This window comes from Leptopilina boulardi, unplaced genomic scaffold (assembly GCF_019393585.1).
Source record: "Leptopilina boulardi isolate dan_hultmark-lab unplaced genomic scaffold, ZJU_Lbou_2.1 LbouV2_193, whole genome shotgun sequence".
NCBI lineage: Eukaryota > Metazoa > Arthropoda > Insecta > Hymenoptera > Figitidae > Leptopilina > Leptopilina boulardi.
The window spans coordinates 336296-360303 of NW_026137744.1; the positions used below are offsets into that span (position 1 = coordinate 336296).

The window sequence follows — 24008 nt, forward strand, 5'->3', positions numbered from 1 at the left end:
GTTTCGTTTCATTTTATGTTTATTTAATTCCCATTCTTTTATCTTCATTTTGAATTTGATGAAAAGTTTCTTCAATTTTCACAATTTTTGTTTTTAATTTTTAATTGTTGATAATTTTCTTATAGAATCTTTAAATAAGATATTATAATTTACTATATAGAAATATAATACTATAATTTATTTTTTGAATCATACTTTCTTTAATTATTTCTCATTTAAATAGCACGAGAATTTTTTATTCCTATATATATTTTTAAGTATAATTACAATTATTACTTTACTGATATATATTTTTAAAAAAAGATACTGTCTCATGTAAATTGAAACAAATTTATGCCAAGGGTTGATAATAAGCAGAAACAAAAAAAAAATTGTAATTGTGTGAAAAAAGTCTACCAAAAAAATGTGAAATAATTTATTAACCCGTGGATTAAATGGTTTTGCGTGTAAATTTAAGGTGTGACTTGGTGATTTTACTTAATATGTTAGTAATGGATTAGTCTTCTTTAGATGGTGATATTTGTACTTTGCAAGGAAAAAAAAATTATCTGATTTTTATTAATGAATCTTTAATTTATACAAAGTATGTAGCAAAAAAGAAAAAACAAATATGTGTAAATTTGTAATTTTCAAATAAGCCAAGTTAATAATTGTGTTTATTATATACATTGAATGCAGACACTTTAATTTTACATAACATATATTATTTCATCTTTGAACTTATAACGCAACTTTATTTTTATACAAAAAAAAACGAGATGTTATCATTTTTGAAAATAAAAACTAACTGCAAGTACAGAGAATCGATTTGTCACTTTGATTTAAGAGAAATTTCTCCTTTAATATTAAAACCTCAAAATTTAAGTTAATTTTTTTTTAAATTACTTTAAAAATTATTATTAAATGTAGGATATATATTTAACAAAAATTTATGTGTGTAACAATTAATTGTTTAAAAAAACGTGTCTTGTTTGATAATGCAAAAAACTGATATTTTTTAATTTAAACAATTTAATGATATCAAAATAATTACCACATTTCTACCAATCAATTAATTATAACAATTTGTCTTAATGCTTAAAATGAATACGTGACCAATCTTTAAATTAATTTTTCACGCGCGAAAAATATTTAACTGATACACACCATGTAATTGACAATATTGCGTAGCCGGAACATATTTTAAACGATAATAATTAAATTGTTTTAATATGTTTAATATTTCGACCAAAAGACATATCATTTAAACACGTTTCGCTCTTTATTCCTGTAAAATATTTTTTAAAAAAAGAAAAATCAAAAAGTAATATATATGTTTTATTTTACTGAGAATTTTTTATCAAGAAGAAAGACGTATGTATGTACATTAAAGAAATGATTAAACATAAAAATTATTATAAACAATTAATATTACAATGAAAGACATAATAGAAAATTTTAAAAAAATTGTTCTTGTTACAAAATGTCAAAAGTTTTTATTTTATTTTACGTTTTAGTGTCAAAATTCAAAATTTTGAAAATAATAATTTTTCCCAGTAATAAAAATAGTGCGAGAAAAATTGAAAAATTATATTAGATTTTTTTTTTTTATTCGAATATAATATTTAAAATAAGATTTCAGGATAAAAATGTATATAATTATAGAACACGCAACAATTATATTGCAGTAGACAATGAAATAGCTGGTTAAAATTGTCGTCAATCTCGATTTGCACGTCATAAATTTCCACATCTGCTTTCTAATTAATGTTAAAAAAAAACTGGTTGGTTTGTTAAAAGAAGGGATTGCGAAAATTATATTTCGTACATCAACAAAAAGTACCTATATCAAATGTTATATATAGAATTTCAAGATATTCAAAAAAGATATCAACTATTTCTGACAGTAAAACCAAAAATATATTTTTTTCCATTATATTTTTTTTTCACAAAATGAGCTCTAACAAATATTAATTTGTTCAAATTTATATATTCATATTGAAAAAATTATAATAGATTATTATATCAATTCTAATTAACAATAATAATAACTAAATAAATAATAATAATAATTAACTATAATAATTAATTAAAAAATTTCAATTTTTTCTGTTTGAAAAAAAATTAACAATACTGAAATTAATATTTAATAACAATGTTGATGTTACCGGCAAGACGACATTTATTAAACCGTCAATTACAAATAATTTATATTTAAAAAATTATTATTACATAATTTTTATTTAAAAAATTAAATTTTATTAAAACTTATATTTTTAAAAAAATTTAATAAAAATTGTTTTTAAAATAATTTCAATGAAGAATAAAAAAAAATGATTTCTATCTCAGTTGAAGCAAGAACCGAAAAGAAAATTTTCATCAATAGCATATTTTTGTCCATCAAGCCCAACCTTTTTTTTCCGCAAAACTATAGGTTTTTCAATGATTTTAAAAAATCACGTATGTATTCATATAGCAGGTATAGATGAATAACTTTTCACATCAAAATTTATACCTGGACACACACAGCTTCCACATTAATATGATCTCAATCCAGCTAAAATATACGTTGAAATATCGTTATAATTCCTTTAAAAATATTGTATTTAAAGGTGTAACATTATATCCAAAAAAATACATATCTCTTTTTCTTGTATATTGAATAAAAAATATTCAATTTTTTTTAATCTCCAATGGGTAAATTAATTAATAAAACAATAATTTTGTTAGAAATTTAAATTTTTTAAAAATAGGAATAAATTAATATTTTAAAATTTGTAGTGAAAAAAAATTAATTTACAATATAAATGATTTGGAATTTAAAAACTTATTCTGGTTATAAATTGCTTTATCATTGAGTTATTGCGCGAATAAGTTTAAAAGTGAATGTTAAAATTATAAAAATTTGCATTTAAATTAATGCAGAATGAAGAAACATAATTTTTTTTTTGCAGTTCATTCATATATATATTTATATGTAATAAAAAGAAAGGCAATAAACGGTTAATTATTTTTTTGTTACTATAATAGATAATAATATACATATTTCATCTTGTTCCATTCATCAGTATATATTTAACCTTCACGATTTCTAAATATCAATTCTTAATGATGTTAACAATTATATAGGATTAAGGAATATTACACATTTAAATTGTTAATAATAATTATTTATAAAAATAATTTTAAAAATATGATTTTATTATTAATTCTTTCTCGAATCTCAATTTCTTTGAAAATTTCATTTTAGGAAAGATGAAAATTAGTTTTATTATTATTTTCTATTTTTCTATTTATTTATATTGATAAATATAAATATTCTTATTATTATATTTAATATCTGTTAAATATTAATTGTTAATGTAACAATTAATAAATTTAAATAATTAATTATTTTATTTATTATAAAAATTATTTTAATGAGACTAAAATAAATAAATAAAATAAATTTTAATTTTGTGATTAAAATATTATTGTAATTATAATAATTATTTAAATTAAAATTAATTTTATAGAAAATTTTTCAAGTTTATCAACAAAGTCGGAAGTTAGTTATACTGTTAATGATGTTCTTTTTATATGGTAAAGGCCAAATGTATTGTGATAGGTCAAGTCAATTAACTTCACACGAATGTAGTGAAATTAATTAATTTTTTTTTTTAAGGAAGGATTTTTCGTAAACATTAATAAACTGTTAGAAAAAAAGAAATATCCTGTCACATATATTTTGTATTAAAGTATATTTAAAATCTTGTCAATCAGGAAAGATAATGCTTTATAGTGTAATTATAAGGACACTTTATTGCTATTCGTGTAACGTTTTCAATTGGAAGGTAAGGTCAATGTCAGATCAGTCGTGACCTCATTTTCCTATATATATATATATATACGTATGTACTGTTTCTATATATATAACTATTTAAAATTTGCAGAATTTACTAATAAACAAATTATAACATTCTATAAAAAAAAATTTAATTATTAATATATTATATTATAAAAAATTAATGTGCCTGAATTTCTAAAATTATTATTAAAAAAATGGAAAAGCATATTAAATATTTAATTAATTTATTTTTGGATACAGAAAAAAACAATATTTTATTATAGGAAATTTAAAGTTGAGTAAACAAATTTTTTTGTTGCTAAAATAAATTGGTTTTTTTTTTGTAATAAGAATATGGAATAAAAATATAAATTTTATTGTTATACACCAAAGTTATAATGTAGATTGTAAAAAAAAAATGACATCGTAATTCAGTGAGAGGCTCAAGGTTGAAAGCGAAGAAATTCAAAAAGTCTATTTGTATGCGTATTGCTTTGTACATCAATGGTATGCACAAATATGTTCCTAACTATTAAAGTGTAATTATTACAATACAAATTATTTGCACACTACACCGCAAACTCTTTATCTAAAACTTGTTTAGATTCAAAAATTGTTAATTTTACAATTTTTTTTTTAATAATATAATATAATTATTTATTATATATATTTATATTCATTGTAATTATTTTTAAAAAAATTTGTTTTTTTTTCAATCAAAATTAATTTTTGCTTCAAATTCTTTTTCCATATATGGTAAACTTCTTTTAGAAGTATATATAGTGATATGATTCGACGCAGTTTCATGAAGAAAATATGTTCAGTTGAAAGTCCGAGTTAAAGATAATACAATATAGGGAATATGTTGTTCATTTTGTTATCTATAAGCATGTAAACTAAGTGTTATATTAAACAATTTCATATAAGCATTAAAAAGAAATAATTGCTGATATATGTGAATTTATATTTTGATAAAACAATATAATAAAAAAAAAGAATTAAAAAATTATAACAAAATATAAGATATAAATAATTAAATAAATAATATAGAGAAATAATTATGAAAAAAAAAATACTTTTTTTTTTCTTGGAAAAGTAATATTTATTTATTTATTACAATGATGAACTCGCGCGGTTTTCTTTGAGTTAATAGAAACACGAAGATTATCCCCAAAAAATATTTTATTATTTAATTTTATAATATATTCATAAAAATCATGTTATAATTAAGTTATAACACATTGAATTAACTTAAATAAAATTTTGCGCGGTTCAGTATATTGTTTCTTAAAAAATTGGGACTTCCTGATGAATTTTCTGAAAACTGATTTTGTTTATTTACGTATATGAAAAAACGTGATATTTGATATATGAGGTGAATTGATTCAGACAAAAGTTTCAATAAATATAATTTATTATTATTATTATTATTATTATTATTATGCATTTTGACAAAATAAAAAAATCTGACATGTGAATTATTGTCACTAATAATTAATAATGGGGAAAAACAAAATGAATAAAAATTAAACGAAAGAAATGTTCCTGTTTTGAAAAATTAATTTCATATTTTGAAAATATAATATTTTTTTTTCTTTGCAATTTGTTATTATTTTGAAAAATTACAATTTTTTCAATAAAATTCTAAAAAATAAAAAAAATTATTAACATTTTATAAACAAACAATTTAATAAATTGTTTAAAATAATAATTTTCTTAAAGTTATTTTTAATTACTATTACGTTTCATGATGAGAAAAAATTTTTTTTTTCTTAATATTGTCAACTGGATCTCGAGAACATATTTTTTTTTTAATTTAAGACAGCAAAAAATTTAAATTGTTTACAACTTTAACAAAGAATTTTTTTTTTGTTTCATATTTTCAGAAACTTATTTTTATTGCAGTAGAAGTAAAAAAAAAGAATTTTAACATTAAAAATTAATTACATAAAAAGTGGTTAAAAAAAGAAAATCTTAATTTTTGACTATTTTAGAATATACAGTGTAGTATAGTTTTGAAAAAATTAAGATTTTTTAAAATTAAACTACTTTTCAAAAAATTTTATTTTTTTAAAAAATACAAATTTTAAAATCAAAAATTAGGGGTTTTTTTTCTTGACCAACTTGTATTTTTAGAACCCAAATAATGCAAAAAAAAAAAACAAATTGAAATAATGGCTTTGTACACGAAAAAAAAATTAGGATCAAATTTTATAAAAGTACACTGAAAAAAAATTTATTTGATTCAAATACTCGATTACTTGATTATTATCAAATAAATATTTATTTTTATCAAATAATTACTACAAATAAATGGTATTTGTTTCAAATACAAAAATTATTGGTTCAAATACAATTTATTTAATTCAAATAAAATTTATTTGGTTCAAGTAAATATTTATTGGTTCAAATACAATTTATTTAATTCAAATAAAATTTATTTGGTTCAAGTAAATATTTATTGGTTCAAATACAATTTATTTAATTCAAATAAAATTTATTTGGTTCAAGTAAATATTTATTTCATTATTCGATTATTTGAATCAAATATTTTTTTTTCAGTATATTTTACAATTCACTGAAAAAAAAAAGATTTTGTGTTCGCAACACAAAATCGTTTAGTTATTGGCAATTTTGGTTCTTGTAACGAAATTTTGTTTTGCTGAAACAAAGTCGTAGAGTTATCTCAACCAAATATTTGGTTAGGCCAACAAAATACTTTGGTTGAACATTTTTTTATCGCAACCAAAATTAAAAAAAAAAATTTTTTAAATTAATAATAAATAAATAATAAAATAAATAAAAATAAATAAAATGAAAAGAAATAAGGTAGAATAAAATTTTTAATTTTACAACAAAAAAACGGTTGGTATGATCAATCAAACATTTTTGTTGAGCTAATAAAAAAATTTAGTTGTGCTAACCAAACATTTTTGTTATATAAAAAAAAAAAACACTCAACCAAATTTTTTGGTTAACTCAAACAAATAGTTTGGTCGCTCTCACTAAACATTTTTCTCCGTGTTGGACAAAATTGTAAATAAATTGTATAATACTTTTTTTAAACAAAATTAATTTTTATTAATTTAGTATTAAATTTAAATCACATAAATTTTATTTAAAAACAAGTGAAATTCTAATAATTGTCAAAAAAATTAAAAAAATATTCAAGTAATGGCAGAAGTGCTGACGAGGAGTTTCGGGAATGCTTATCGTATATAACCTTATATATAAAAGTTCATGGCACTATATACATATAAAGAAAGGGAAAATTGTTTTAGTTACGCCAGGAATTGAGTACAGATATATGTAACATTTTGCACAAACAATTATATATATGATATATTCCACGCCAAAGTGTAAGTCCATCTGCAATTGCATCTCTTTAAACGATATTATTATCAAATTTTTGAGTTTTAATGATAAAAAGTCATTTTTTTCATTTGATCGATTTTTTTCAAAATTTTTTCAAATAAACTACTTTTTTTTACGAAACTTTTAAGCCTAGTTCGATAATGGGCAAACAATTTTTACAATATTTTCGGAATTTTTAAAAAATTTTTGAATTTTTGAATAATATTTTCGTTTTTTTTTATACTACGTACTTTTATGTTATTTTGATACGCTGATTACGAAAATCATAGTGCACTGAAAAACAGGTTTGATATTTACAACCAAACGTTTGGCTGGTATTTAAGCAACCAAATTTTTTTTGTTGAATCAACAAAATTTTGGTTGTTCCAATCAAACTTTAATTAGGACAACAAAAATCGTTTTTTTCTATTTTGGTTTGTGTCAAACAAATTTTGGTTGAGACAATTAAAATTTGTTTGATTCAACAAAAAAATTTTGGTTACTTAAATACCAACCAAACGTTTGGTTGTTGTCAATACCAAACCTTTTTTTCAGTGTGACAATGTTCAAAAATTTGATTTTTATGGTAAAAACCATATAAAAAAGTCCCAAAATTTATGGTTTTTTTCATTTATTGTGTAAAATATGCAAAATTAAAAAAAAACTTTCAAACAAAAGTTATAGATCTTATTAAAAGAAATTTTGCTTCCTCGTAGAGGAAGCTTTGTAGTCCTTTCGTTTGTAAAAATTTTCAAAGTGTCGAAAACAAATTTTTCTCTATATAGAAACATGTTATATGAGATTCTGATCAATTGTCCGGATGTATGTGTGGATCCCTTTTTTGTTTAGAAAATAACTTTAACAGGTTTTAATGGATTTAGATAAAATTTGGTACACTCAGAAAAAAATTCGTTTGAAGCAACCAAATTTTGGTTAAATCAACAAAATAAATGCATTGATATACAGTTAACCAAACATTTGGTTGCATAAACCAAACGTTTATTTAGCTCAATCAAATTTTTTCTTTGTTCAAAAAATTTATTAAAATAAACCAAACAGTTATTTAGATTAAATAAATATTTATTTGAATTAAACAAATGTTGTTTGAACTAACCAAAAAATTGGGTAAATATAAAAAAATGGTACATTTGGTTCAAACATATCTTTTTTCTAAGTGTAGGCTCATTTATCATATTAAAATCTCAAATCTGACCAAAGGATTTTTAAAAATACCCAAAAAATTTTTATCGTCTTTTTTCCAAAAAATTTTTAAATAGAAAAATTTAATGTTATATATAATAAAATCGTATTCCTTACGTCAAGACAAATGGATCACTATATATATATATATATAAAGTATTATAGTTTCAATTTAAATTTAAAGAATTAATGAAAGTTAAAAAATCAAAAATTCACATTTTGACTATAAAATTTTGTGATTATTTAAATTTAAGTTTATAGATGAAATAATTATATTTCTTACATGAAAACGAATCGATTGGTATATATAAAATTTACATTTGAGGTAAATTTAATAAATTAATGAAAGTTAAAAAATAGAAAAAAAAACATTTTAGCTGAAAAATTTTATATTTATTTAAATTCAAGTTTAAATATAAAATAATTGTGTTCCTTGCATTAAAACGAATCGATATAATTGTAAATAATTATAAAGTATTTATTATTTTTCATTAATATTTAGAAATTACGGTTAAAATATGAATTTTTGATTTTTAACTTCCATTAATTCTTTAAATTTTACTCAAATGTATAGGTATACTCTAATGTTTATATTATTATATTATTTTTGTATGTTTATTTCAATGTTAATGCTTTCTCCACGAGGAAACAAATTTTTTTGCTGATCGTAAAGAGGAAGCAAAATGTTCATATAATATGAACATCTGAATTTACAACTTGTTTTATATGTTGTGCATTTTTTTTTTTTTGATTTTACATATTTTACCCAATAAACGAAAAAAAACCATAAATTTTGGGACTTTTTTTTATGGTTTTCACCATAAAAATCAAATTTTTGGGATATTGTCAATATGATTTTCGCAATTAGCGCATCAAAATACATAAAAGTGCGTAGTATAAAAAAAAGACAAAAAGAATTTATAAAAATTTCAAAAATTTTTGAAAAATTCCGAAAATATTGTAAAAATTGTTTGCTCATTATCGAACTAGGCTTAAAAGTTTCGTAAAAAGAAGTAGTTTATTTAAAAAAATTTTGAAAAAAATCGATCAAATGAAAAAAATGACTTTTTATCATTAAAACTCAAAAATTTGATAATAATATCGTTTAAAGAAAATTTCGATTTTTTTTGTTGAAAAGTACGTTTAAAAACACACATTTTGAAAAAAAGACTTTTAAAATTGATGCATTTTTAAGGAAGTTATGCGAGCATTCAGAAATTAAATGTCATGAATATTCTCCAATTTTCAAAATTCCATAACTCGAAAATGGCTTGCTAAAAAAATTTGAAAAAACTCATGGAAACCTATTCTCAATTAGTACTAAAAGAAAAAAAAATTCTCAAAAAAATCGGAGATGCAATTGCAGATGGACTTACACTTTGGCGTGGAATACATCATATATATATACATGTCAGGAAATAAAGTGCATCAAACTGAACAAAGTGTCAAATAACATTTCGATCTGACAGTACAGTTTGCTGCAGTTGTAGGTTGCACATATCATCTCTTAATTAATGGAAAATCCTTATTGGACAAGAAAAACTTTAATTCACCCCCCTCCACCACCACCACCACCATAGGGTCAGAGAAATAGAAGCTGCTGGCTATGGTTCATAATAGTCGGTGGCGGGAACCGCACTTTTGAAAGTCAGAAGTGGTAAACGTCTGTATAGTGTTCTCGAGACTCGAGCTAAAAGCACGTCGAGTGCTCAGTGCCCATCAACGATCCATCGAAATTGGTTACGATTTCTTAAATTATTAAGTTCGATTTGTTTGGTATATCAGTTTTTTTTTTTTTAATTTAATTTTTTTTCCTCCATTTTTTGTGAATTTTTCCCACGGTATAATTCATAGAGAAATTTTGAATTGGTGGGGGGGGTGGACAAAAATAAATTTTTTTTTTTTGTCACCCGCAAACGATTTGAATATTTTAAATAATTTAGTGCGTCGAACTCGCGCGCGTATATATATAAAATAATTCTAAAAAAAAAAAGTGAGTGCAACAATACCAACGAGATGATTCGTCAATTATTAAAGACGAGGAAGAGATATATTTTTACTGTTTAACATCGTCGACTTTTTATAGTGATTTTATATTTTGTAAATTATATATATTTTTTATTGAGCAGTGTATAAGAATTCATTGACCACGTGCGAGTTTCTTTTGGCGCGAACGCAGAAAATTTTCGCAATTTGGATCTGATATTATTGTTCAACTTCTAATTTATAAAGGCAAGTTTTAATTTTATATCTATACATTATATAAACTGTTTGTGTTTGTAAATAATAAATGTGTGTGTATTAAATGTGTCAAAATAATGAGAGGATATAAAATTTTTCCAAAAATAAAATAAATATTGTAAAATGTTTCTTTTTTCGAAAACAAAAATATGTAAAAAGTTTTTTTTTTTTTTGCTATATAAATTATTAGTTAAATTTTACTAAACAGTAGAAATAAATTTTGTTTATTAATTCATTGGTAAAATTAAAACGTTCACTAATTTTTAGTATAGGTATACTATTTGATTTAGTAGAGTTCTAATTTTTTTTTCTAAAGTCTCAGTATTAATAAAATTTAACAAAAAGAAATTGCTTTCTTTTTTCTTTTTTTTAATATATTTGATATTATATTGTTTTAAAAAAATTTCATTAGATGTGTAAATGAAAAAAAAGATAATTGTCAATAATCAAAAAATGAATTTAAATTTTAGAAAAAGATTTTTCAAGTATTTTTTGACAAAGAGGAATAAAAAAAAATTTCTGAAAATATTTATTTTTCGCAAGAAACGACGTGATTTGAAATTTTTCTGGATTAGTTGATTCTTTACAAATATACTGAATTTTGTAACAAATTTCATTTCAACATGATAATTTATAGTTTTTCTAATTGCCACTTGAAACTATAAATAATTAATCACTATTACTGCAATTATAAAAAAATAAATTACTATGTTAATTAAACTAAATATTTAATTTACTGATTTTAAATTAAATAAAAATAATAATTATATTTTTTAACGCAATTATACTATATTTTAAATTAATTACTGTTTTACTAATTTAATAACGCCGAATAATTCGTTAAATTAATTAGTTATGTATTTTTTTATTGCTAATTAGTACTTTTTACCTATCAAAATTAATTGAAATTTAGATAATTAATATATTTAATAAACGAATTTTTATTGTTAAATTAGTCAAAAGTTGCTCTCTATATAAATCATAATTAGTGAAAAATTTAAATAATAAATGAAAAAAAATCTGCTAATGAATTAGTAAAATTATTTATAACTAATTCAAAAGCAAAATTTCAATGACTAATTAAAATTACTAATTAGTAAAAAAATTTACTAATTTATATTTAGAGTACTCTCTCCCCCCCCTCTCTCTCTCTCTCTCTCGCTCTAAATATGAATTATAAAAAATTTTAACCAATTTCACTAATTTTTATTTTCAATAAAATAAAATTTTTATTTATTTTCATTTTATTTAATCTTTAAATAAAATTTAAATTTTCCTAAAATCATTTACTAATGAATTAGCAAAAAAAATTCTTTACTAATTAGCAAAAAAAGTGCAGTCAATAATTTAAATTAATTTTCAATTAAATTATTAATAAAAATAGCAATAATATGATAATAATAATACTATGATTATTGGAGTTATGGAGAAATATATATATACTCTCTAAATCTGAATTAGTAAAAATGTTTACTAATTTAAATTAGTGACTCATTTTTTGCTTCTGAATTAGTTAAATTTTACTAATTATTAGTAAATTTTACTAGAAATTTATTAGTAAAATTTAACTAATTCTAAAGCAAAAAATGAATTAGTAATTTAAATTAGTAAACATTTTTACTAATTAAGATTTACAGAGAAAATTTTGAAGAAGCGTTTAGAAAATCACTATATGTATTATAATAATCGAATTTAATGAGAATTTTAGATAGCTGTATAGAATATATAAACTAAAGCGCGATATTATTTGTGATATCAAAGTTTAGAAAAAAATATATCACGCAACCGGTTCTAGGTTATCAAATATACTTACTGATCCAGTTGTAAAGAGGAAAGGAAATGGTAAAAATGAATTATTTCAATATATATATATATGATTTGCGCGCGATTATTTAAGAAAATGTAAATTGAATATAAAGTCGTTTTTAAAAAAATGCATTTTCTAAAAAAAATCCCCTTTGAATATATTAAAACGATTTCCTGCGTGTCAAAAAAAAAAAAAAAAAAAAAACAAGCTAAGTTTTTCTAATTTGAAAGTAGACTATTTTTACATTTTCCACTTAAAGAAATTCTCTATTTTAATCTAAATATTTCTAAATAAAAACATTGACGTTTCGTCAAGTCCTAAAATTTAAAAAAAAAACCACCCAAGATTTAAGATGAAAAAAAATCTTCGAAATTTTCTTTCTTTATTTTACAATTTAAAAAAAAATTGTATTAGAAAATTTTCCAAAAAAAAAAAGAAAAATTATTCAATAAAGTAATGAAGGTCAAAAAGAGATAGTACTTATTTACTATATATGAAAAATAATATTGTCGATAATTTGAGAATTTTGTTTTTCTATTTGTAGAACTGAAGAAATTTAGTAACGTTACTTGAACCAGGAATTCCCCGTTTTCTTGATTGGTCTTTTCTTTCTAATATCAATAAAACTAATCTTCCAGGGCAAAGTAGAATTATAGACGATAAGAACGGAGGAAAGTGCCATGAAACGTGTTATTAGTTTTATTTTCAAAGAATATTTTTGCACTATTTTGCTCCTAGGACTTTTTTTTTATGGAGATACGGGTGAATGCGCTCGGGTAATGCGGCAAATAACATGTGAATATTCAACGCCTTTATGGCATCAATGATTCAATAATATATTTAATTACTGACTCTTTTAACTTACATAACAATATGTGAATCTTATATCGAATTTTTCTAATTCATTATCAAAAAAAAATTCATACTAAAGAGGAAATTTTCTCTTTTTTTAAACAAATGAAACTTTTTTTTTTATGAAAAAAAAAATTATTTATCAATCTTTTTAAATTATTTTTCTATAATTTAATTAAATATTTATTTAATTTATTTTACCATTAATTATTTATTCAATAATTTATTTAAAAATTAATTATTTATTTTGCAATATTAATTTATTTGTTAATATTTACTGATTATTTATGCAAAATTTCTGTAAATTAATGAAAAAGAAAAAAGTCAACTTCCCTGTTTTTATAAATAATTTAGAAATTAATTGAAAAATACACACGCAAGTATACAAAAGAATGATTATGTTGGGTCAATCAACTATATATTTTCTTCACTCGAAGTCCCCTTGGCTTAATATAGTAACAGAAATTATTAGTTGACAGAGGGGGACCTGATTTGGTTTATTAATGGAACCCCATCAGATCTCTCCCACTGTCTTAACAGTAACAAGTTGTTAAGAGTTTATTTTATTTCATAAAAGTCACTTTCTTATTGATTCATTATTTATATTTCAAGAAAAAAAAAAAAAAAATTTACAAAAATTTCAAAAATCTACAAAAAAAAAATCAATATCAATTAATCGTTGACAAAAGTGATCAATTATATAATGGAATATTTATATTTATTTAACACAATTTCAAATTGATAAGTACAATAAATAAATTTAAATAAATAATAAATATAAATATTTAAATTTGAAAAAAAAATTGGAAAAAATCAATAATTTTTAATAAAAAAATTATTTAAATTGTTTATTAACTATGGGATCATTTATTTAAATTATTTTCAATATTTTATTATGAAATTGGTAGAATGTTAATGATATAATTGAACTCCAGAAAGGCTGAATTTAAGTCAAAAATTGTTACTTTTCTTTCAAAATTAACAAGCGCGAAGAAAATATTTGTTATTATTATGTGGAGTGAAACGACAACTTTTTGACAGAAATTATATGATGATTATATCATCAAATGTTTGTCTTTCGTCTTCTCATTTTATTACAACATTAATTCTAGAAATCTGCTCTTAGTATATACATATAGGCTTTTTAAGTATTCAACAAGTGTCAGCACAGTAGCTATATGACTCCTGAGTTCATTGTAAAGTTTGCAAAACTTGAAGATATCTTTAAGTTTTGTAAACTTTACAATAATTTTTTACATAATAAAAAACATAAACAAAGAAAGAGTATTATATATTTAATATCCGCTTGCGAATCAAAAGAAAGAATTTATTAGATTTTTATCATGGGGCAATATTGACATTTATCACTCAAATTAGTAGAAATTTTCACGAATTTTTAGTAAATTTGTAGTAAATTTTTATTTTTATTTGATTTATAGTAATATTTTTTTTTACCAAACTTTTAGGGAAAAACAACTAAAGAAATTTGTAGAAATTTTCGCTAATTTTTAGTAAATTTTTATTTTTATTTGATTTATAGTAATATTTTTTTACTAAACTTTTAGGGAAAAACAACTATAGAAATTTCTAGAAATTTTCGCTAATTTGTAGTAAATTTTTATTTTTATTTTTTATTTAATTTATAGTAATATATTTTTTTTTACTAGAATTTAAATGAAAAATGAATAAAAATTAGTAGAAATTTTCAATAAGTTTTAGTAATATATCTATTTGTGTATTTTTTTTTTTTTTGATTTACAGTAATATTTTTTTTTTTTTTTTTTTACTAAAATTGTAGTGAAAAATGACCAGAAATTAGTAGAAATTTTTACTAATAATTAGTGAATGAATTCACACTAATTCAAATTTACAGAGCAAATATAGAAAAGTCAAAAAACATATTTCGGACATTCAAAAAGTATGAAAGTCTTTTATTCTGTTATTAATCAAATTAGAAAAAAATACAATAAACAAAATTTGCCTATAAGGACTAATTTTTAAATCAATTAATCATAAGATTAAAATAATGAATATAAAAATTATTAGAAATTATTTATTATTATATTATTATATAAAAAGTTCGAAGTTCTAAACGCATGACAAAAAGAAGTTATATAAAATAAATCAATTAAAAACAGAAAAATTGTTGGACATCAAAGAAGTGTGACGTGAGAGTGAAAAATATTGTATATATATCCAATGATCAATTTAAGTTTGAGAAAAAAAAAAATTATAATTATGAGAAGAGAAAAAATCATATTTAACCTTCACTTATTGTCACGGCCCTGATTTTCTACCGGAAGAGGAATCAGCGTTAATTTGTCCGTTACGAAGATTTTAAGCACTTCGTTGACTTCGTGGGCGAATGCACAGCAATTGCTAAAGTGTTTCTTCTCTTTTCTATATAATCTTGTGACAAACATCTTTTTTTTTTATTATTATTATTTCTTAGCTTTATAATATTAACCATAACGTATGATTATATGATAATTTTCGTTTTAGTTGATAATATATGTTGATTACACATACATTAGTTGATTATAGACCATGAATCTATGTCATATTAAAAATAGTTTGCGCTCTTTTGTAATAATTAAGTCGAGAATTAAGTTAATTATTTTCTTATTAATTTATAAGAATATACGAATTATTTTATTCGTACACGGAGAAAAAAGAATTATTGTGGTTACTAAAAATTAAGTCCTCACAACAATTTCGGATTATCAATATAGAACCGGGAGTTCTATTTGTTTTTGGGACAAAAAAAATTAATGAAATGGGATTGTTATTAAAACTTCGGTGAACAAACAGAATTGTTTGATGAACAATGAAAATTGTTATGGAACAGTTGAAATAACAAAACTAAATTGTTAAATCGGCAATACAATTTGTTGTATTAACAAAGCTTTGATCCGTCTAATACAATTTGTTCAGTTTTTCTTCGCCTTCTAAAATAATTGATAGCAGATTTCCGCAGATCGTATCACCAGTTTCATTTGCATTAAACTCTGTGGAACATGCAGCTTGTGAATCAAATTCTTTAACTTGAAACTAAAAATTATTTTGAGTTGAAATTTATTGTTAAATAATATTTAATATTTTGTATTTTTTAAGATGCGAGATTATGTTCAATAGTAACCGAGTACAAATTACCGATAAACGATGAAATTGTCTCTTCATCCATTCACTACACTTGCAATAGATTTCTCACTTTAACCAGATTCATTATTTAACAGCACTTTGTCATTTTTTTAAAAAAAACTTATAATAAAAGCAAAAGTGGCACATGTGCCAGAAGCAAAAAGACGCGACGATCTGCTCGCCAGTTTGCGAGAATTCAAGATGACCACGTGACATGGAACAATAAACCTGTCAGCTGAACAAATCCGGATTATTCCATCAGCAATCGATAAGATAGTTTGCTTCTGCAACTGTACAGAATTGCAAACTAAGCAAAACTGACAACAAAAAATTCGTATTGTTGTTAAAACAACATACATTTGTATTGACAACAATCCGAATTGTAATATTAACATTTCGAATTGTAATGTTAACAAATCTACTGACAACAATCCAAAAATTGTTTGCACAACAATCACATGTTTCTCCGTGATAGACGTCCACATGAAATAGTCCCACTTTGTTGATTACAAATATGAGGCAAAATTCCCGAAATGTCCGAACAAAAAATTAAAAGTTCTCTAATTTAATCCATACTTTTCTAAAATATTGTTATTGTTGGTGAAAGTTCGAAAAATCAATTATTATTAAATTTAATAAAATAGTTTTTGAATTACAACGTTTTTAATTTTTGACTTTTGAAAAAAAATTTTTTTTTCAATGTACAATATTTATAAGTAGAATGCATAAAAGTTAACATATATATAATGATTTTTAAAGCTTTTTTGACGAGCTACACGCTGTTAATAAAAATTTTTTTTTTTTAAATAACATTTGACCTTGAAATTCAAGGTCAAAATGTTAATTTACGTTTATCTCAAAATCGGATTTTTTAAAATTATTTTTAACTATATCTCAATGGAAAGCTTGACTAATTTCCTACAAAACATGTAATTTTCAGAGTGGGATTTTTTAAAGTTTTTGAGATATTAATTAATTAATTAATTAATGTTTATAACAAATGAAATATTTTACAAACGAATAAAGTTACCGTAATTCTGAAGTTAGTAATTGAAAGTTAACGTAATTCCGCATCCAACGAGCCCTGTAAGAAGTATTTTGGATAAGTAGATTGTTAATAAACAATTAGTTAACATTGCAATTGTTTATTAACAATCTACTTATCCAAAATACTTCATATAGGGCTCGTTGGATGCGGAATTAGCTTAACTTTCAATTGGTTAGTTTAGATTTACGATAACTTTATTTGTTTGTAAGATATTTCATTTTTTATTGTTATTTAACTAAAATTGAACAAAAATACTTCATATAGGGCTTTTGGATGCGGAATTACGTTAACTTTCAATTACTAACTTCAGAATTACGGTAACTTTATTCGTTTGTAAAATATTTCATTTGTTATAAACATTAATTAATTAATTAATTAATATCTCAAAAACTTTAAAAGATCCCACTCTGAAAATTACATGTTTTGTAGGAAATTAGTCAAGCTTTCCATTGAGATAGTTAAAAATAATTTTAAAAAATCCGATTTTGAGATAAATGTAAATTAACATTTAGACCTTAAATTTCAAGGTCAAATGTTATTTAAAAAAAAAAAATTTTATTAACAGCGTGTAGCTCGTCAAACCAGCTTTAAAAATCATTATATATATATGTTAACTTTTATGCATTCTACTTATAAATATTGTACATTGAAAAAAATTTTTTTTTTCAAAAGTAAAAAATTAAAAACGTTGTAATTCAAAAACTATTTTATTAAATTCAATAATAATTGATTTTTAAACTTTCACCAACAATAACAACATTTTAGAAAAGTATGGATTAAATTCGAGAACTTTTAATTTTTTGTTCGGACATTTCAGGAATTTTGCCTCATATAAGGATTTTATTCGCATTAATGTACACGCAAAAATAATCCTTATTGTAATCGACAAAGTGGGACCTTTTCATATGATGACGTCCACATATATATATATATATATATATAAACAAAAAATTAAATTAAAAAATTAAACAAAAAATTTTCATTCTTTAAATAAATTATGAAAAGAATACTATAAAATATGCTTTAAAGAAATCGTAAATATAAAAAATATTTGTACATAATAGTGTACACGAGTTTAATTTAAAATAAGTTTTGTGATAAAAATTTAATTAAGAGAGCTAATTAATATAAATTTATAATTAATTATATCAGGAAGAATAATTTTTTTTAATCTTTTTTGCAAAATTTGTGAATTCTTCCTTATAAGCAATTTTTGTGGATAAACAACAATTATTTTGCGGTCAATAAACTAAAATAAGTTATTATCAATTCAAGAAAGATAATTTTATTTTGTATGCATATATATAGTTGCGGACTCTTAATGCGCATTTTTTTCTATTATAAAAATATCGTATACACTAATCGAATTTATTTTTCGATTGCATAGGTGAAAAAAAATCATTTTTTTTCTAATTATGATTTATTTCTAAACGATTTTTCGAAACTATCACGGCTACCATTTAACATAGAATTATACTTTTAATTAAAGCAATTTTAATTTTAATTAAAATATATTTAATTTCATTTAGTTTCATTAAAAAAAAATTTTTTTTTTGTTTTATTTTAACTCGACATTATTTTTTCAAAAAATTGAATAACTATATTTTTTAAAATTGATTAAAATTAAGTAAATATTTTTTTTTTTAGTTTTCGCTGTAAGTACTATAACTGTATCTATATCATTAATTGAAACTATCATAATTTTAAATTGAACATAAACACTGAAAGTACTTTCTTAAACTGCGCCATTGTTTGGTGCCATACAATAAATAGCAGAAACAATCACCAATTAAAAAAGGAATCGGATGAACAGTCAAATCAAAAGTTATATAGTTAATATTTTTTTGTATTTTTAAATCAAAATCTAACTTATAATTATAGAAAAAGTGTTTTAGTGAAAGTGTTGAAAACAATTTTATTTTTTTCCACTTTGAATCATTAAGATGAGTTACCCATTGAATTAAAGAATAAAAATTTCTGAGATTAAAACAATATTTATAAAAATTTTAAATTATGTTATCGGAATTGTTTCTTAATTTTTAGAAATTTTTAATCTTTATTCTTGTACTTCTAATGTGGTTCAAAGAGGCAAATTTAAAATTGTTTATAAAAATTATTTTTGAGAATAAATTTTATCATTTTTCAATGATATATTTTCACGGAAAAAGAATAACATGAAATAATAAATTTTTGAATATAATTGCGGTTTTATAATGCAATGTTTGAAATATTTACACATTTATGGTTCTTGCATAATAGTATATATATATATAAATATAATATAAGGGGCACGCAGTTTTTTGATGAAAGCGTTTTTTTTTCTTTTTTTTTTTTGAGTCTCCATTAATATTCATTGTTTCAAGTACAACTTTAATATATAATGGTATGAAATTACTCTAGTTTTATTTGTGAATGTTCCGTTATGTCCTGGAATATTAAACTATAAACAAATCACCGTTTACTTTATATATATATACACGCATATTTCATTAAAATTTTTAACCTTGCTATTTTGCATGTGATCTACTTTCTGATGGAGAAAAAAAATCAATTTTTTTTTTTTTAATTATAAAACTAATTATTTATAATTATATAGATTATAAAAACAATAATATAAAAATTTTTGTTATTAAAAAAATATTTAGTACAAATTTTTAGCACAATTTTTTCTTAATTTTTCATAGAAATAAAAAAATATTTTATTAGAATTTTGTTCAATTGAATATTGGAAAAAAAAATTTTTTTCATAGTTTCCTGTAATGTATAAATTTTTTTTTTTTTTAATTGTAAAAAAATATCATGTGTAACCAATTAATTTTATCGAATTAATTAAGGCAAGGGTAAAAATTTCTTGAAAACTTTCACTGTAAACTAAAGAAGTTCAGCATAACTGATCACGGCCATTTTCAAACCGCATAACTGATACAGTTATACGCACGAGTTACGTGGTTTCGATGTAAGACAGTGTCAGTGATGAGAAATGTTTTCCACCTGTAAAAATACTATATATACACTGCATCTTATATATGCTGCAAAGAGTTTAAAAAGAGTAGGGCAAAATATAGGCTGTCAACGCAGATTCTGTATAGAGAAAAGAGAAAACATTGTTCTCTATGTTAGAAACTCTGATAAATTTCATTTTATTTTCATTTAATTTACTGTTTTGACTCCTTTTCACATTTTGTTTTTACGAACTTTGAAACGATATTGATATTAGAAAAAAAAATTATGTCATTCTAACTTTAAACACTTACAATATTTTTTTTTTATCGAAAATAATATTTAATGCACTGAAAAAAAATTATTTGATTCAAATAATTATGCTTACTTTACTATTATCAAATAAATATTTACCTGAGCTAAATAATTTTTACAAAAAAAAAAAAAAAAAATGTATTCGTTACAAGCAAAAAATCTTTGTAAGTAAAAAAAATGTTTTTAACTGAAAAATAATAACTTTTTTTTTAATAAATGCAATAAAAATTAATTTAATTCTTTTCAAATAATCATTGAAAAAATATTCCCAATGGGATAACACAAAAAAAAAAAATTATTTTCAATGTCATTCACAAAAAAAAATTTTAATCAATTAATTAAAATACAAGGAAATGAATTATTGATTAAATCTATTTCAAAATTAAATTTAAATATATTTTATTTTTTACTTCTGTAAATAGTATTACAATGGACATTTCATGTTTTGATAATTCAATTAAAAATAACAGGCATTTCAGAAGATATTTGTGAATTGAGAAATATATTGCGGCATTTGTAATAATAATAGTTGATAATAATAATAATAATAATAATAAGAATAAAAAAAAAAAATAATAATACTAACAATAATAATAATAATAAAATTGTTTAAATGTTTAGGCCAAATTTTGAAAAAAATAATTTTATTCTTTTTTTCAAAATTTCTTTTGACAAAAAATAATAATAAATATTATTGTTTCATTTAATGATAATTTTTTACAAGTTTATATAATTTTGAAACAACAATTTATTATTATTGCTAAAATTAAGAGAATTAATAGTGAAAATTATGTAACTGGTTTTGGTAACGCCTTTCTGTTAAGTTCGTCTATATTATTTGCAAAAAAAGTAATTTTTTACATTTAGAAACTTTGTTTCACATGACTGGTTGAATGTGCGTCACACTATAAAAAATGAGTCTAGACAAATTTTACTTTCATATATTAATACATATAGGTATTCATTTTTTTTTAAAAATATTTTTGATATAAATAAATTATATTTACTCTTACTTAAAAAAATTAAAAATTTAAATGTAAATTTTTTACAATAATGTAGATATAACATAATATATACATAAAATACGTTTTCCTCAATATTTTGTACACAAAGTAAACTCTTATAGAGTTCAATTAAATATTCATTTCATTTAAATATACAACATCTCAGGAAACAACTTTGATGATGAAAGTACAATGTAAATTTTACTTTCACTCAATTTTTAAATTATCAGAAGAATTCACAAATGGTATTATAAACTTTGTCACAAGTGAAAAATTCAATAAAATAACGAATATATAATGAAATTTCATTTAATTTGTCTTTTTTTAAACGAAATTCAAATTTATTGTACTAATAATATTTTACTTTTATATTGATATTTTTAACATGATATACACTAAAAAAAAAAAAAATTTATTTCATTCAAATAATCTATTACTTGACTATTATCAAATATGTGACGCGATCTGAAGAAAGGGACCTTAGAAGCAAATGAATTATTGGTTATGTTTACAATAATTTTACTTGAACTAAAAGTTTATTTTTGTTTTTGTAAAACTAAAATCAGTTTTTATTGAATATTTTGGATGCAATGAAGACCTAAATTAAATTTTAACGAAAGATATTTTATTGTATAATTATTGTATAATATTTATTTGTATCAAATAATTATTATTATTATTTAAGATAGTTTTTGTTTCAAATGCAGAAATTATTCGTTCAAATACAATTTATTTAATTCAGATAAATATTATTTGGTTCAAGTAAACATTTATTTGATAATATAGGTCATGTAATCGAGTATTTAAATCAAATAAATTTGGGGTTTGAGAAATTTTATATTTTTTAGTTTTTCAAGACCAACAACTTAGGGTTTCTTTTACTTTTTCATTATTTTTTTTTATTTATATTTGTTATTTACTTATTATAATTTTTTATTTAAAATAAATTAATAAAACTATTTATTAATATTATTTCTGCAATAAAATGGTGTTACCTCGAATTGTGATAGGTTTGTTTTAGAATAAAATATTTTTTCTAATACACGCACCGAAAGTACACCATTTCTTACCTGTAAAGGGGGAGAAAAGTATGTCTTTCCCGGCGAGCGGGAGGGAAAGTAACTTTCCCTCCCCCTAATGTCAATTTTGTATTTCTGTTGTTTATAGAACATTAAGAAGAACAAGAACAGTATATTATTGAATTTACTGTCAAACTATCGATTCGAAATATCGAATTTAAGTTTAACATAATTTAATCTCAATGTAGTCGACTTACTATAAAAGTTATATTTTTCGCTAATATTTAATAATAAAATACCGTTTTTAGAAAAATTAACATTCTTTATTTTTATTCTATGTACTTTCGGTATGTGTGTTAGAAAAAATAGTATGTGCAACTCGGGAGGAAAATGATTTCCGTCTCGTGTATTTGCAGTTCTTGTCTTCGCTCGCAAACTACACTCGCGGAAATCAACCATTTTCCTCCCTAGATGCACAATATACTATTATATCTATTTTACCAAATTCATTTTTTGTTACAATAACATTTAGACTAAATATATATGTAGCTACTACAAAAATTACATATATAATTTTAAAAAAAAATTAGAGTCAAACATAAGTTTCCAATAAAAAAAAAAAAAAACAAAAAACAAATTACGAAAAAAAAGGTCTTACACAATATACAATAAAATATCTTTCGTTAAAATTTAATTTGAACGGCAATTTAAAAATGCCTTTAATTAAAATAAAAATATAATTCTTTCATGATGGTAAAACATAAAATTTCAATTATTTTAATTGAAATTACAATCTTTTTCGTTTAGTCTTTTTCCGTGAAATGAATCGTTTTGTGTGCACTTATTTTCTCTATTATCTAAAAAAAAAAAAAAAAAATGAACGTTCGAGTTCTTCATTCCATCATGAAAAATACTTTCTGTTCCTTGTAACTTTTAAATGAGCTAAAAATAATATAGTTTCCGAATGTAGGCATTGTTACATCTTTTGTTGGCATTATTTCCTTCACTGTTTCAGGAAGCGAAGAAAAATTTTTAATTCCAATAGTCAACTTAAAAAATTTATTACCTCTTTTTTTGTCTTATTTCCTAGACGCAAAGTATAAGTACATATAACATTGGCGCGCATTAAATTCTATTATTTATTCTGCGTTATTAAAATGAAAAAACATTTTGTGCGTGCTACAATAATTCTATAATATCGCTTTATATATATATATATATGTATATTATAAAGAGATCGTTGATGAATAGTCAAATAAATAATCTAATATAATGAATACTA

At 21.6% G+C, this 24008-nt stretch overlaps 1 protein-coding gene across 2 annotated transcripts in view; it reads left to right on the forward strand.

Annotated features, from left to right (window-relative positions):
- Window positions 1-9968: 9968 nt before the first annotated feature.
- The window catches only part of LOC127278006 (patched domain-containing protein 3), a 48719-nt gene continuing 34679 nt past the window's right edge, over window positions 9969-24008 (forward strand). For both annotated transcript variants that reach the window (XM_051299490.1, XM_051299491.1), the window contains exon 1: window positions 9969-10591. The gene's annotated coding sequence lies outside the window, so the exon portion shown is untranslated. The remainder of the gene's footprint in view (window positions 10592-24008) is intronic.